The sequence below is a fragment of the Alexandromys fortis genome, unplaced genomic scaffold (genome assembly GCF_014885135.2).
Source record: "Alexandromys fortis isolate MF-2015 unplaced genomic scaffold, M_Fortis_MF-2015_v1.1 scaffold_103, whole genome shotgun sequence".
Taxonomy (NCBI): domain Eukaryota; kingdom Metazoa; phylum Chordata; class Mammalia; order Rodentia; family Cricetidae; genus Alexandromys; species Alexandromys fortis.
Window position 1 is genome coordinate 6,603,031 of NW_026067978.1, and position 7,041 is coordinate 6,610,071.

Here is a 7,041-nt window from a genome sequence, read left to right on the forward strand (position 1 = left end):
GGTATGGGGGCAGGCAGGGCTCGTGCCTACAAGTGAGGAGTTGGAGCAAGGTCCAGAGTGGAGCAGGTTCTGAGAGGAAACCCAGGAGCACAGGCTGCCCTTCAGCTGCTCCAGCTCCTGTACTCGCTCTTCCCGGGAGGTCTCCTCACCTCTGTTCTCTCCCTCCTGAACTGGATTCCGGTTTTCTAAGGCTTCTGAGCAGGTAGGTGAGAGACTGCTAAGCACAGCTTGGGCTATAAACTGCCCAGGGCAGGCTGTCTGGGGTCTGGTAATCCTCTCGGGGATCCTGAGCAGCAGGCACCAGCCCTGACTGTCTTCAGGACCACAGAGATCCTGGAGTTTTGGCTGAGTTGAGTCCTTCCAACCCACCAGCCCTTCCTTACTGGTCTGTCCCTGGCTTTGGGTCTTCTGAAGGGACCTAGTTCAGAGAAAGCAGGTGGGGGTTTCCTCACATTCAGTCAGCCACTCTTGATGTTCCCTTTGGGGCCAGAGTCCAGGATGAGAACTCCCCACTGGCAATATTGGAATGACCTGGAACTATGTGAAGTGCATGCGTACTTCATGTGGAACTCCCAGGGACTAGGAGTCCTGGCTTGGAAGGCTAGCTTCTTTAGTGAACTCCTGTCTAACTCAGTTGAGTGTTTTTATCTGTGTTGGAGAAACTGGCTCTTCGCAGGGTGCTGCATTCATCTTTAACCTTTCAGAGGAGAAAACCGCAAAATACAGTTTGACAGAACCCAGTGATACAGACCAACGTGCAGCCACATAAACTGTGTATGTGACCTTCTCATGCAGGTGTGAGAGTGTGTTGCTTGTGTGTGTATGCATGTGTGTGTGTGTGTACATGTGAGTGTGCTTGCTAGTGTCTTTCTTTCTTTTCTTCCTTCCTTCCTTTCTCTTTCTTTCTTGCCTTAAATCTTCCTTACAGTTCACAGAGGCTTTTTGTTTATGTATTTACATCTCTAGAAAAAGAATCCCAGGCATTTCCCTCCTGTGTGCTTTTGTCTTGCTTCTTCGTGGTTAATGAAGACTAAGGTTGTCACCAAACAGAGAGTTCTGCCGTATTTCTAGGTCTTTGAGTCACACCTCAAATCTAGGGTTGATCACCCCACACTTGTTCAACCTGCCTGTGAGGCTCCCAACAATTTTCCCAGCTCTGTGATCATCAATGATTTAAAATTTACCGATGTGACTGTGGTTCATCATTATAGTTAGTAACCGAACAATGGCTTAGAGTATGGCCTGATGGTGACCTGGAGTTTGCCTCTCTTCTCAGCCCTGTTGATGCTCTTGAGAGCCTCTGCCAGGACATTCGTGTGCACCGTGGTGTCGGCGTGGAAAGACAGCAGAAGGCTCTCCTTCCTTATTTCTAACAATACATTTCTCCATCTGTACTCAGGTGTTGTAATATTATTTTTCTAATAGGTTCTGAAGAAGTTTAATGATCTTAAGGCTTGTAAGAGACCCACAAAGTTCAGGCCCATGCACATAGACCTTCATACTGCATAAAACTGAAGGGAGAAGGAAGCCCCAGAGGAACACCAGCCCAGAGATCTGAGTGGAGACGAAGGAGCCTTCACCCAGACAGCAGAGAGCTGTAGAGAGAGCATCCCATTGGGTCATGATGTGGCTAAAGGAGATCTGGAAGGTGGGTAGCATGGCTTGCCCCATGCCGGGTCAGAAAACCGAGACTTTTGAAACTGTCTGGGTTTCAAGGAGCAGGGTGAGTCTTCAAACACAGGTGGGGGTTCTTAGTCAACCCCGTTCACACAGAGGGCAGGTCCAGACCCAAGGACTGTGTAAGGAGCAGCAGCAGGAAGTGTTTTGGGAGCAGAACTGGACCCATCCCAGGAGGGGAACAAAGGGAGGAAGCATCCCAGGAAAAGACTGAGAGGAGGGGTCATCCAAGGTGGGATGGGAGTGGGGGTGGGAGGCCACACCAGGAGAGAACTGTATGGGGCCATCACAAGGAACTAACCAACACTCAGAAGCTGGACCCTGGAAGGGGTCCCACAGGTGGTACAATAGGCCTTATGGGGCAGACACAGGGCACTTCAGTGTAGGGACAGACCAAGTGCTCAGCTGCTTCATGGGAAGTGGGTCTGGCTGGGAGTAATTCATGGCGCTGATATACACTGTGTGGATTAAAGAGATAGTCTTCAGTTTTCAAGTTTTTGTTTGTTTGTTTGCTTGCTTGCTTATTTAATTTTGAGAGAGGGTTTCCTCTGTGTGTCCTGGAACTCACTCTGCAGGCCAAGCTGGTCTGGAACCCGGAGATCTACCTGCTTCTCCTGGAATGAAGGGCATTTACCACTACATCTGACTGAGTTCCGAAGTTTTTAAATGGTGGAGATACACACAGAAAGGGTTAGATCCTTCCTTCCTTCCTTCCTTCCTTCCTTCCTTCCTTCCTTCCTTCCTTCCTCCCCCCCCCCTTTGAGACAGGGTCTCATGTAGTCCAGGCTAGTTTCAAATTTAATGTGTAGGTGAGGATGCCCTTACTTTCTTATTCTTCTGCCTCTTATTCTAAGTGCTGGGAATAGAAGTGTATGACACCGCGCCCAGTGACAGTTTACTATGACACTAGGGATTCACCTATTGAAAACTTTCAAGGGCCTGCCATAAAAGTTTTCACTCAGGGTTAAAAAAGAGATGCCACAATAAGGGTAGGAACTAAAGTCTGAAGACTTTAGGAAAAGAATCTTCTCACACATGTTCTTTCTATTCTTGTGTTCTTTATTCTTCTCTCTCTGTTCTTCTGACTCTACCCTAATTCTTCTGTCCTAATTGTTAATAATTTCTTTGCTTTAATTCTCTATCTCAATTCTAATTCCAATTCTCTGTTACAAATCTCTATTCCAATTTATTCTTGTTCTAATTATTTTACATTCCTCCTCCTCCTCTTTCTTCTACTTCTTCTTCTTCTCCTTCTTCTTCTTCTTCTCCTCCTCCGTCTTATTTCTTTTTTTTAATATTTATTTTATTTATTTATTACATATACAATATTCTGTCTGTGTGTNGGGCACCAGACCTCTTTACAGATGGTTGTGAGCCACCATGTGGTTGCCGGGAATTGAACTCAGGACCTTTGGAAGAACAGGCAATGCTCTTAACCACTGAGCCATCTCTCCAGCCCTCCATCTTATTTCTTTTCAATCTATTTCTTCCACCATAACAAATTCCCAAGTTGCTAATTCATTAGCAACTTGTTAGTAATAGTAAAGCAACAAGGAAAGTTCTCGGGGACACAGGCATTCTTTGAAGATGCTTAGCAAAACTTAGCTAGTTTGTAGCTGCAGCTGTGAGGAGGTTCCCACCGTCTCTTAAAGGGGCCACTACAGGTTAAAAGGGAGAAAACTAAACCATTGAGAGATCTAAGGAAAAGGCAAATAATACATTTCTTAAGGATGATTAATAATATCTGGACATGGTTAGTCAGTTAGGTGCTATTGGTCTCTTGAAGGACCAAGAACAAGAAGAGACACCTGCAATACCGCCCTAATTCATCATAAATCCTCTGAAGTCTTAGGTCCTACAAGGACAGATGCCAGCAGATTTGTAGGTAAAATCTGTGAAAGTTCCGTGTGTGACCTGTCCAGAAGGACACATGTCTGGTCTGGCCAACTTTCTCTTTCAGTAAGGCTAATGATAGAGAACAGGCTTCTACATTTCTCACCGTAATGTGGAGAATATCGTATAGAGAGAAGTAATCTTTTCGACCATCCACAAATGTGTGTGCCCGTATATTGAGATGTAATCATGAGATTACATGTACACATTACATGAAAATGCATAGTAATGGCGAGCTATCATAGCTGTTATTGCACACGCAAAATTACAGATGAAAGCAGCAGTTTCAGAGTCAGCGGCCCTGCTGGTTTTGCCAGGCAGGCTTCCTCCATCTGAGAATGATTTCTCGGGTGGGTTGACACCGGAATTATCACTGCTACAAGCTGTAGTTCCGTCCCGGCCCACGATAGCTCATGATAAATGCTCCTGACATCACCCTAGGGATGCATGCTTGCTAGGCAGGTACTCTCATCAACTGATAACACCCCAGCCTCTTGGGTTTAATTTTTTTTTTTAAATATTGGTGGTGATGTACAAAGAAGGACTTTGATGTCCAAGCAACCTGTCTTTTTTTTTTTCCTTTAAAGGAAATAAGAGGTAGTTTATTCTGGAGCCATTTTGACTTATCATGACCCAGGAAGAGAGATTTAGGTCACCTCACATTCATGTTCTAACATGAGAGCTTCATGAAGTTTTTATAGATTTATACAACAACAAAAAGCCAGAAATTAAGGTAATCTTAAAATACATTGCTGGGTACATCAGAGTGGCGGTTATAGCAAAATGGGGGAAGCTTTTATATTGGCCCAAGATGCCATCTGATCATGTTCTGTTGTTGTTGTTGTTGTTTTGGGTTATGATTTTTCGAGATAGGGTTTCTCTGTGTATCAGCCTCTTGGAACTAGCTCTGTAATCCAGGCTGGCCTCGAAATCACAGAGATCCGTGTGCCTTTGCCTCCCAAGTGCTGGGGTTAAAGGCGTGCATCACCACTGCCTCGCAGCCATCTGAACATTTTAATAGAGTCTTTCTTTTCTTAAGGACATAAGGGATAGTTTGTTCTGGAGCCATTTTGATCATGTCCTTGGAACACAGATTTATGTGTTTCTCCAAATTCCATGATTAAACAATCCCCGCTAACAGTGGGGTTGTGAAGATGGCCCATTCCCCAGAAACAATGTGGGGAGCCGTGATCTTGACTACAACCCACAAGGTCACCCCAGCCAATTCTCACTACAACCCTGGTTCACAAATGCTTCAATCTCATGATAAGGATTCAGTCAGCTCCCGTTTGCAGAATAGTCTGAATCCTTATTTTAGTACCAATGCCAACACAAGGGGACACAAAAATTTACTGCTTATTAAGAATCAGTAGGTTGGGAATGGAGAGATGGCTAGGCAGTTAAGCACACTGGCAGCTTAACTATTCCCGGCACCCACATTGTGGCTCAAAACTGTACTCCCCTCTCAGAAGATCTGAAAGCCTCTTCCACTTTCTGAGGACAGGAGGCACACACATAGTATACAGACATACATGCAAGCAAAGCAAGCATACTTACAAATAAATCTTAAAAGTCAAATAAACAAAAGACCGAATCATTGGGTTATTTGGGAAGTTTGGTTTGTCCTGTCTGCTGAAGTTGATGGGTTACAGGTGTTTACTGTGAAGGTAGTTACAGATGAATGGTATCCAAATTTTCATAGTGTGATTAGAAATAGTTAAATTCTTTGGGCTGGGGAAAAGGTCCAGTCAATAGAGTGCATAGGGCCATGAGTTCAGCCCCCAGAACCCACATGAATAAAGCTGGGCATAGACACATGTCTTAATCCCAGCACTTGGGAAGCAGAGGCAGGTGAATGTCTGTGAGTTCAAGGTCAGCCTGGTCTGCAGAGTGAGTTCCAGGATATTCAGGGCTACATAGTGAGACCCTGATCAGAGAAAAACCAAAAGCAACACAAGACAACCCCAAAACCTAGGTATGACAAAATAAGTTTGCAACCCCACTGCCGGGGAGTAGAGACAGACAGATCTCTGGGACTCATTGCCCCCACAATCTAATCTCATCAATGAACCACAGGTTCCAGTGAGAGGCCAGCTGAACAGACAAGGGCTGGAGAGAAGACTTGGTGGTCAAGAGCACCGGCTGCTCTTCCAGAAGGGCAGGGTATGATCCTCAGCACCCATGTGGCAGTTCACAAACATCTGTAGCTCCACTTCCAGGAAAGCCAGCAGCTTTCTGGCCTCCCAAGTATCAGGCACATGTGGTGCACATACACACACAGGAAAAACACCCATACACATAAAACCAAATAATTAAAAACAAGGTGACTGGACTCCTTAGGAATAACACCCTTGACCAACATGCACACACATGCACAAATGTGCGCATGCAACACATACAAACACAAAATCCATCTTTCTTTTGAAGACAGGGTCTCACTATGTAGTCCTGGTTGACCTGGAACACACTGTGTAGGTCAGACTGGCCTGAAACTCATAGAAATTCACCTGCTTCTGCCTCCTGAGAGCTGGGATTAAAGGCGTAAACCACCACTGCCCCCAGTGAATATTTGACTCGTGAGGAGAAGCAGAGCGGATGACTGGCTGTGGAAAGCTGGCTTCCGCAGTGGTCAGACCTGCCCACCCATTTTCCCACTGAAGGACCCAGCTGACATTCTGCAGCTTGGGCTCAAAGGTCCTCAGGGCAGCTATAAGGTAGGCATGGGGAAGGACCACGCAGCTGCAGGGAGAGCCCATCCCAGAGGAGGTACCACACTCTGTTCAAGGGAGTTGCTATGCTGTCTCCGCTGGCAGATATGACTCTNCCACCACTGCCCCCAGTGAATATTTGACTCGTGAGGAGAAGCAGAGCGGATGACTGGCTGTGGAAAGCTGGCTTCCGCAGTGGTCAGACCTGCCCACCCATTTTCCCACTGAAGGACCCAGCTGACATTCTGCAGCTTGGGCTCAAAGGTCCTCAGGGCAGCTATAAGGTAGGCATGGGGAAGGACCACGCAGCTGCAGGGAGAGCCCATCCCAGAGGAGGTACCACACTCTGTTCAAGGGAGTTGCTATGCTGTCTCCGCTGGCAGATATGACTCTCATGACTGGGGTATGTGACTTCTGTGGATTCCTGTGTCATCCAGTGTCTTCTTGTCTTCTGCAGGCTGTCACACTTTTCATAAACATGGCAAAATCCCTCATCAGTCCATCGTCTAAATCCATCACCGCCAATGAGTCATTCTGTACCAACCAGATCCTCAGATCTCAAGAAGTCAATAAGAAAAATGGTGAGGCTGTGAAGGAGGGGAACTTGCTGAAACTGATCTGTGTGGTTAATGATATAATGAAGAGTATGTCTAGACACCCAATAAGAATTGCTGTAACTGGGGACTCCGGCAATGGCATGTCATCCTTCATCAATGCTCTTAGGGAGATTGGACATGAGGAGGAGAATTCAGCTCCCACTGGG

The 7,041-nt window shown here is 46.1% G+C and overlaps 1 pseudogene; it reads right to left on the reverse strand.

Moving 5' to 3' along the window:
- Positions 1-210: 210 nt before the first annotated feature.
- Positions 211-6,587, reverse strand: LOC126510932 (40S ribosomal protein S15a-like; annotated as a pseudogene).
- Between the last annotated feature and the right edge of the window lie 454 nt (positions 6,588-7,041).